The sequence below is a fragment of the Pelodiscus sinensis genome, chromosome 4 (genome assembly GCF_052426305.1).
Source record: "Pelodiscus sinensis isolate ZL-2025 chromosome 4, ASM5242630v1, whole genome shotgun sequence".
Lineage (NCBI taxonomy): Eukaryota > Metazoa > Chordata > Testudines > Trionychidae > Pelodiscus > Pelodiscus sinensis.
Genome location: NC_143055.1, coordinates 85,177,004 through 85,187,382, shown reverse-complemented (window position 1 = coordinate 85,187,382; position 10,379 = coordinate 85,177,004).

Here is a 10,379-nt window from a genome sequence, read left to right as displayed (position 1 = left end):
AGTGCAGCAGTATCAGGCCCTGGATTAGCATAGCATCCATCACCGCTATCTCTAATGTAAAAATAATTCTCCCATTTTAGATGTAAATGAGTTTATAAAAGCTCCTTGTCTCCAAATAGTCACTGCACAAAAACACTATATTATTTGGCACAGTTCTGCACAATCTCTACTCAAAAGAAACCCAAGACAACAATAATAGGAATCTTGCAGGGCACGACTGAGAATAGATGCCTCAGTAGAGTTGTGTGGGCATGCACAAGGTCTGTCTGCACTGCCATGCCTATGAGTCACTGACACATTTTAAACAATGTATTGCTGAAGATTAAACAGAGAATAAAGCAAGGAACATACATCATTTGCCCTGTGTATTCAAGATCTGTGTTTTACTTCCGACTCAAAAACTAAGTAAACCAAAAGGGAGTCATGCAATAAGCATTTATAAGACACATTAAATAAGTGTCAGTCCCCACGAAATATTTGAAAGCAGCTAAAAATGTTTAAAACTCACTTTAAATTATTGTCTCCTCATCAGTCACAGCCTGCTCACCAAACATCCTCAAAATCTTGTTGGACAGGGAGTCTGCAATGGTATCATAGATAGCAGAATTTGGCCCAGTATGTTTTGAGAATTTATTGCCAAATATTCTGAAGCCAGAAGTGTCATGTGACACTACAAAGTCAATACCCTTTTTTAAATTTGGGGAACTAAAGCCTCTTAAGCCAGAGAGAGAGAAAGAGCGCGCAAGAGCGGACTAGGATAACATGATCAGATTCTATTGTTTTCATTTCAGATTACTGTCTTCTTCACTTTATACTTTAAGTGATACACTGTAATTGAGAGAGTTATCCTCTGCCTTGGTAGAAGGAATAAATGCAATATTCTGTTCACTTTGCTTGCAATATATGCTAGTTAACTCAGATGTGACACTGCTAATGCACTGTGGCACATTACTCCACCCCTTTTCTTTTCTTTTTTTTTCTCATCTTTGTGTGCCACTCATAAAATCCAAATGGCTGCCATTGCCAAGCTCTTCAAACATACTTCCAGCAGCAACATGAGCTAAACAACAGCCTCTCATTCCTTGCAGACTCCTGAGGCAGTTGTGTGGGTGGCTTTGGAGTTTCTTTGTTGTCTTTCATGTGGTTGAATAGCTGATGGGCTGTTTTGGCTGCCTGGCCCTCCTGGGTATCAACTCTCTTTGATTTTGAAGAATTTACACATCTTTATCAATATGGGAATAAAGTTTTATATAAAATTCTTCTGATCTAAGCAGAGTTTGTGTTATCTTCTTTTTCTTTTTCATGGAAAATATATATCATTTCCTTCTAAGAACTAGCCCAGGATTGTAATTGTTAGGCTGCAAATTTTACAACATTACATTAAAAGCTGGGTTTTGATTCATAATTTGCTTACAAGGAAAATATTTTAAATCATCTTCTAATTATAGTGTATGGGACACTGACAAAGAAAATACTGAAAGTTTGAATGTTTCCCTGTGATTTTTCTCAAGCTAAGTTCCATGGATATTGCATCCCACAAAAGTCCTGCCTACATAGTAGACATGACACAGGGATCTGATAACAATGTGCTAGTTGAACACAGTTCACTTTCTTTTTAAGCAGGGTCTGAATCAATGCTCTCATTACAGTTGCTGGAATGGGAAAGAAATCCGGGGTATGGTTATGTAAATACAGTTCACTCCGTTTGCTTAGGCCTGCTACATATTCAAATGTTAGAAGGTGTTTTGCCCAATGTAATCAATTTGGCTGTTGTGGGGGTCACAAACTGTGTTAACACTAAATGCAGGAAATGTAAGATATGACCACCAATGCTTGCAGTTATTGGGGGAATGCAGAAAAGACAGACTGTGTTTAATTCAGTTCAAAGGAGAGACCCCGTCAGTGTAAATACACTTGGATGGACAGAGTCTCATCTTCCGGAGCCCTATAAATTAAGCTGTGGAGGGAGGTGAGTCAGCAGGCTGCATACCCTCCAGGCATGAGCTGTAAGACTGGTTCAACCTGTTTCTCCCAACTGTTTCAATGATAGAGTTAAAGAGAGGCTCCATAAGGAGTCTCCTTTGTATGTAAATTTACTCCAATGGATGCTGGAATCTCTTATGGCTGGTCTGTGCTTTGGGCTGAGAGCTGAAATCACTAAGTTTGGCCCAAAGCCAAATCCACCACAAGCCAGTGGAATATGCCATGAGCAGCCAGCAGGGTGGTAACGGAGAGGTGTGAGCAGCAGCCAGCAGAGCGGCAGCAGCAAGGGGTGATGAATGGCCAGCAGAGCAGCGCCAGAGAGCAGCGAGCAGTTGGATGGTGAATGACTAGCAGAGTGGGTGAGATGTCTCCTGCCCTCCCACACACACACACATACTCATGATGAGAGTTGAACTCTGCAGCTCACTTCGGACTCTGGTCTGCCCTGATCAAGGGCAGCAACTATGAGTGAGGTGCAGCTAAAAGTTAGGCATGTGAACGGGACATTTACATTGCTGGGTTTGAGAGCTTAGGAAGAAAAGGACATTGCCCAGCCTACTTGAGCTCGGATGTTTACTCAAGATTTTGGTTATGAACTTTGTGGTGTTTTCCCAAGTTAATGCCATGTTACTTCTCTCCCAGATTATTAAAAGTTTCTTTTCCCCACACAGAGTCTGTGCTTTCGAATGGGGAAGCATTGCATCTCAGAGGTGCCCAGCAGTGTTGTGTGAATTTCCTGGGTTAGTGGGTGGGGGCTTGAGCCAGTTCTGTGATGGATGGATGGACAAGAAGCCCTAGATATTGAACCCAGCCCTGGCTGCTGCTGGGGCTGCCTGGCAGAAGGGTTACATCTTGATTATGTTTAAGGGCCTCTGATTTTCTCTTTACTTTTATCAGATGCAGCTTCCATTCTAGCACAACCTGGAAGCACAGTTAATTTCTGCCTGCATTGCAAAATGGAGTCATATTTTAATTCTGTTGGGCCTTGTTTTCATAAGGAAAAAAGGTATATTTTGCCCATTTTTTAGCTAACACATGGTAACTAATAAACAGCAGAATGCTAGTGAAAAACTAGTGTGGTATGAAGATGGGTTAGCAAATCTCAGTTAAACTCAAGGCTCCTCCATTGTCTTTCCCTTGATATACTAATACTTGTGAAAATTACAGATTGCCATGTTTTCACTAGCATTTTACTATCTGTTAGTTACAACATATTTAACTAACGTAAGAACAGCCATATTGCATCAGATCAAAGGTCTATCTATCCCAGTATCTTATCTTCCAAAAGTGGCCAATGCCAGATGCTTCAGACAGAATGAACAGAACGGGTAATCATCAAGTGATCCATCCCCTGTCACCCATTCCCAGGTTCCAACAAACAGAGGCTAGGGACACTTCAGAGCATAGTTTTGCATCCTTGACCATCCTGGCTAATTGCCATTAATAGACCTAACAAGACCTATCTAGTTCTTTCTGGAATTCTGTTATAGTCGTGGTCTTTACAACATCTACTGGCAATGAAGTCCACTGTGCATTGTGTGAAGAAATGCTTCCTTTGTTTGCTTTAAACCTGCTGCCTATTAATTTCACTTGATGACCACAAGTCCTTTTGTTATGAGAATGAATAAATAACACTTCCCCATTTTACTTTCTTCACACCAGTCATGATTTTCTATACCTTTATCATTTCCCCCTTAGTCATTTCTTTTCCAGTCTGAAATGTCCCAAACTTATGGAAGCAGCTCCACATTTTTTGCCCTTTCCTGACCCTTTTCAAGTTCCATTATATCTTTTTGAGATGGGGTGACCAGACCTATACGCTGTATTCAAGAAGTGGACACAGTGATACTTTCTGTCTTATTATCTGTTCCTTTTTAATGATTCCCAACATTCTGTTAGCTTTTTTGACTGCCTCTGCACATTGAGTAGATGTTTTTAGAGAATTATATATAATGATTCCAAGATCTCTCTTTTGAGTTGTAACAGCTAATTTATTCCCCATCATTTTATATGTATAGTTGCAATATATTTATCAACATTTATCAGCATTGAATTTCATCTGCCATTCTGTTGCCCAGAAACACCAGGTAAGAACACACCATTTTTCCTAGTGTGGGCACACTTTAGGAGAGTAACTGCATTTTGATCGGATGGATCCCTGACACAGAAATTATTGAAATGTAAATGAGGCACTCATGGAGCCTGGAATAAATATATACCATATGAAAAGTGATGATGAATGGTAAATATGATATTTGAAAGTGGTGCAACAAGTGAGGGAGTTTAATAGGAGAAAATGGGCTAAAGTTCAAATTTAGGCAGAATGTTGGTTAAGTCATTCTGAATATAAGATTTTATAGACTGTGGAATAATTCCCAAGGGATTGTCAGAGAAATGATATAATGACTAAGTCTTTCTCTATATAACTTCTGTATTTGAATATTCTGTCTTTATGAGATAAGGATATGCAAGTAATTCCTGGCAGAATGAACCCCACCAGACAAATATTCTGTATAACTAAGCTGCATTATCAGGTTTTTTTAAATGTCAGTGGTAAGGTTGAGAGGAGCTTTCCATTATAGGTCCTGATTCTCCGCGACATCTAAGCACAGCTTAATATTTTCTAGATATAAAAATATTAAACAGTTTCCATGTGAACAAAAGTTGCCTCTTCTCCTTTTCTTCATGGTCAGCTATCCTAATAACATCCACACATACCTGTCCCTTGGACATTTTAAAGTCTGTAGGAAGAATCTCTCTTTCCCTAAATCTGTTTGTGCAAAACTGACTGAAAGCTTTTGGCACTCACTAAAAAAGGCACATTCATCAAAAACTATATTTAATAATAAACAAAAAAGTGAACTTGAAAGTGTCCAAGTAATACCCCTCTAAAGTTACACACTTAAATCTAATACAGTCCATCTGTCGTCTGTAGCAGACAAGAGGGAGCTGCTCTCGGTGGCCAAAAGGTTGTTCATGGTGGGCAATGGCTCCTCATTCCCATAAGTACTGTCCTCTGAAGGTACATGGTTCTATCTTGTCTACCTGGATGTTCCATATGCATGCAAGGTTTTTGTCAGTGGGGAAGGGGTTTTGGGTTACTGTGCCTAAGTATGCTCATGGCACTCTGACCTGTATCTCTCTCTCCTGACTCAGCCAATACTGTTGAAAGTCTTACCAGTGTGTCAGAGTTAAAGTTAGTGATAGCTCATGACTGAGTGGTCTAAGGTGCAAGAGTGAAGCTACTGTCTTTCTCTCAGTTGGGTGTTCTGGTCTCCCATGCCTCTCACAGCCTTTGTTTGCTACATGGAGAAGTGGCTTTGTTGCTTGTTTCAATGTTTCCCTTGTGGTCTAGTGGCTAGCCTTTAATATTCTCACTGCTGTGCTGTGGATTCAATTTGATACGGCTTGACTTTTCACTGAAAACTCTCAAACTCATTGCTCTTAGTCTGATAGGATTGAATTAACAGTGGTAGGATGGGGGAAGCAAACAGAAAATCAAGTAAGGATTGTATCTGCTCTTCTCCTTGAGGAAGTGTGTCTGCCAATACCCTTACTATTGGATCCCCAGCTGCTGTTATGCAGTCATATAGTACTAGTTTCTAAGGAGGCTTATTTTCCATGTAAGTGTGGTCCGGAGATTGCTACTGTTTCTTTTGGATGCAGTCCTGTTTATCTATAACTTTATCATCTCAAGAGTAGATTATAGAAAGGTACTTTGTTTTGGGCCAGTGTTTCCCAATTTTATTTAGCCACGGAACACTTTTAAATTCGAAAGAATTTTGCAGAACCCCTAATAATCTTACATATAGAGCTGAAAAAGTAGACTTCAAATAAGTAAGGATAATAATAAACAAATGCTAAACAAGGTCATGAGATCAACACAAATGAAAATTGTTTGCAATAAAATTAATAAATGCTTAAATATTAATTATTATTTTTTAAAATCATAAAATGTTGCTGTAATGGTATTTTCTCGTGGAACCCTTATTTTCACTTCACGGAACCCCGGGGTTCCACAGAATACCATTTGGGAATCACTGTACTGGGCTGTTTGAAATCAACACAGAAACTTATGCTGGTGCACAGTGAGTCATCCTCCTTTTACTCTGAATTTGACCTTTAATTCAGGACCTTTAATTCAGGCATGCATAACATTGGCAGGCATCCGGTTTTCGATTGGAATGCCTGGTCAAAAAGGGGCATGGGTGGCACCAATTAGCACCTCTGATTGGGCCATTAAAAGTCCAGCTGGTGGTGTAATAGGGCTAAGGCAGACTCCCTGCTGCACTGGCTCCATGCAGCCCCTGGAAGAGGATGGCATATCCCTGCAGTACCCAGGCACGTGGGCAGCCAGGGAGGCACCGTGCGCTGCCCCAACCCAAGAGTTGGCTCCACAGCTCCCATTGTCTCCTTTCATGAAGCATGAAGAAAGCAAGGAGGCAACTGTGTCTCAGAATGGTATATCTGAGTCTCAGTCCTTCCAGGCCTCTTGGTGTAATGCAGTACACATATCCTTCCTTTCTTAGGGCAATGCCTGAAGCCACCATCTAGGCATAAAACAGACAAGACATGGGTGATAACAGATGCTTCTGTTATTCTGTTACAAAACAAAGTAAACAGTAGAAATCGAGTACTGTAATAATTCTGACTTGTCTATATTGATCTATAATGAAAATGATGTAGGCTGGCGGTGCCATGTATGCAAATAGGTTTGGTTCCATTAAATTACTGACCATGTTAAATTTTCAGAAACCCAGTTTTATGTCTCCACTTTTCACTTTGTTTTGTATTTTAGCCAGCTGTTGTAAATTAGCTATAAAAATATTTCAGACAGCAGGCAAAAATCCTTCCGAGTAGTGTGAGTTTGATGTGGAATCCACACAGACATGCTCTCACACACAATGAAACTGATATGATTCAACAAAGATTCTGAATTGACTTGAAATGATTTTCTGATGCCATTTCCCCATTTCTTGGCATGCAGTATCGCCCAGAAGTCTTATTAGCTTCTCAGAAATCTGTGAAATGTTGAGCTCCAATGCTTTCCCTCAGGCACAGAAATCATGAGAGCTTTAACTCTTAGTCTACCTTATCAGAGGCAAATTAATGCATCAGAAACTTATTATTAAAAATCTGAAGCACCATGTAACAGTTAAAATTTCCAAGTATGTTTACTAACTTGCTGATTAAGTAGCTTAAAGTTAGTAAGAATTTTTATCCTCCCCACATTAACATAATATTAATTTAGACTAATTAGCCCTAAAGACAACTAGAGTGTTTAAGAATTTTCTGGCTTTTCATTAGTAATTTTTTCAAATGCTGCTTAGTGAATAGGTTATAGAGAACATATTCAAGACAAAGAGGTTCTTTTTTGTTATAATTAAAAAATATTCATAGTATTGTAAATCAATATTGAAAGTGACTATCAAAAGGAATCTAATTGTATCTGCCGATGCGTTGGATGGGTTAACTATACATGAGCAGTGCACAGATGTGCTTTTCCATACATCTGGAAAAGATATCTATCACTCTTCTGTTGTGATAGTTCTATCACTTTTCCAGATCTGTCACACAATATTCACATCTCTACCAGCAACCCCAAAAGGACAGCCCTGCACTCATGCCTGCCTGCTATGGTGGCCCCATATCACTCAAATGTGTCTCTGGCCATGTCTAAACTACACCCCTCTGTCGGCAGAGGGATGTAAATTAGATACATTGGAAGTGCAAATGAAGCGGAGATTTAAATATCGTGCACTTCATTTGCATAATCACATCTGGGTGCTGTTTCAAACAAGTATAATTTCGAAACTGAAACAGCAGGGTGATTTCTCGACAGATCCTGTACTCCTCAAAAAATGAGGAGTACAGGATCTGTTGAGAAATCACCCTGCTGTCGGCAGAACCATATCTAAGCCGTGGTTTCAGTTTCAAAATGGTGCTTGTTTGAAACAGCGCCTGAACATGATTATGCAAATGAAGCACGGGATATTTAAATCCCCACTTCATTTACACTTCCGATGTGTCTAATTTATATCCCTTTGCCGACAGATGGGTGTAGTTTACACACAGCCTCTGTGTACCTCTTGCGGCGGGAGAGGGGGGAAGGTGGCAGCAGCCTGTGTGCTACCCACAGCCTGTGTTTACCCGTGCCTGCAAACACCCCCTCTGCAAGTCCCATTGGCTAGTTTCTGGCCAATGGGAGTTCTGGGGGTGGGGGCAGTGCGTGGAGATTGCTTGCTTCATTCCTCATAAGGGGTGCACAGAGACACACTTGCTATGTATGGCCTTTTGAATTAACAGTAAAAAAAGTGCTATACATTCTTAAGACTGCTTTGTGTAGGAATTGGGTAAAATATTTAAGCCTGGTCTAAACCTAAAAATTTCTAGACACAGCTACTGCACTTAGGGATATGAAGAAACCACACACCTAAGCGTGTTAGCTATGTAGACACAGCTAGGTAGCTGAAAGAATGGTGTTCTTGAACTAGCTACCACCAATAGGGGAGGTGGTAATCCTATAACACTGGTGAAAACTTCTTCTGTCACTATACCCTATGGCTGTGTCTAGACTGGCAAGTTTTTCCGCTTGAATTTCCGGAAAAGCACTGACGATCTCATGTAAAATCATCAGTGCTTTTCCGGAAATACTATGCTGCTCCCGTTCGGGCAAAAGTCTTTTTCTGAAAGACTTTTGCGCAAAAGGGCCAGTGTAGACAGCATAGTACTGTTTTCCGCAAAAAAGCCCTGATCGCGAAAATGGTGATCGGGGCTTTTTTGCGGAAAACCGCATCTAGATTGGCCACGGACACTTTTCTGCAAAAAGTGCTTTTGCGGAAAAGCATCCTGCCAATCTAGACGTGCTTTTCCGAAAATGCTTTTAATGGAAAACTTTTCCGTTAAAAGCATTTTCGGAAAATCATGCCAGTGTAGACGTAGCCTATCACTATACCCTTCGATCACTATACCTTGTACTACAAGTTCACACTGCCATAACTATGGTGCCATAATTTATATTGCTATATTCCCTGTAGTATAGACATTAGACACAAAAGAGAATAAAAGGCAGGGATAAAGAATTTGAGTGGTTGGAGATAGGGATGTCAATGTGTAGTCAGCTATACGATTAAGGGAGGAGGGAAGCTTAAAAGCCAGTTCCTCCCAGCACCGGCTGTGTGATGCTGCCTGCCCTTTCCCCACGCTGCAGCCTGTATCAGAGGCTCTTGGTCACATCTTCATGCTGCTCAGTTCTTGAACAGAGTATGGAACAGAGTATGTGCAACCTTCTCTGGTCAGGGCTGATATTTTATACAGTTCCAAGCCCTCAAACTAGGTCAAACCAATCTATGGTATTCCCCAAGGGCAATGAACCTTCAAAAGAGTTGTTAACTATATTATTTCAGTATTGGGGAAGAGCACTAATTAACATCCATTGTTTTTAGTTTCTGACCCATTTATCCAAGAATAAAACCATGAGCAAGCTCACAAAGATACATCTAACATTTATAGCATTAATATAAAGTCTAAGAATATCCCATGCTTCAGTCAGCTTCCATAGCATCTGTCATATAGATATCGTAGAGTTTTATGCTATAAATCTTATATCAGGACCCTGACAGAAATCCTAGATACAACTGTGACTCAGAAGATTGTGTATATTAAACGTGTTATTTGCCATATTAAAATCTGCCATTCTTATGTAAGCCCAGATTAAAAACATGTTCTGTCACCCTATTTTGTTTTTTTGTTTGTTTGTTTGTTTGTTTGTTTTTGGTGAGGGGAAGTGGAGGGATAGCTAATATCTCCTATATTAATTTGCTGCTGAACTTATTTTGTAAAGGTAGCCTTAAGAACCTCAAACAATGTTTTCAACTTCCATAGGACTATATCTATTCTAGCTAAGAATGTAAAAATTACTTTGTTAGCACAATAGTTATAAGAGCTCCGGAAAAAGATAAAGTTAAATGTTACTTATGGGTTATGTTTTCTTACAAAGACGTTTTTTATTTAAATAATCTCCATTGGACTCTGTAGAATGGATTGTTTAATATTATCTGATACTAAATCATCTTCATGCCTTGAATTGGAACAAGTTTAGCCCATGTCATTGTTTAGCAAACCAACTGGCAAAATGCCTGAACAAAATGGAGTTAGAATGTGATTTTCTTATTCATATTGGCCCCTTCATCAAGCACATATATAAGTTAAAGTATGTGTGTAGTCCCATTCCTTCATTAGCATAAGGTTATCTTCAAGATAAGCAAGGCCCAAAATGGGTATTTGCATGAACAAATTACTAAGTTATGTATTTATGGAGAACACTCTGATTTCAGCCAGGTATAGACTAGTCATGGACAATCTTTGCAGCATAAAGGCCCAAACTGCCCACTTAA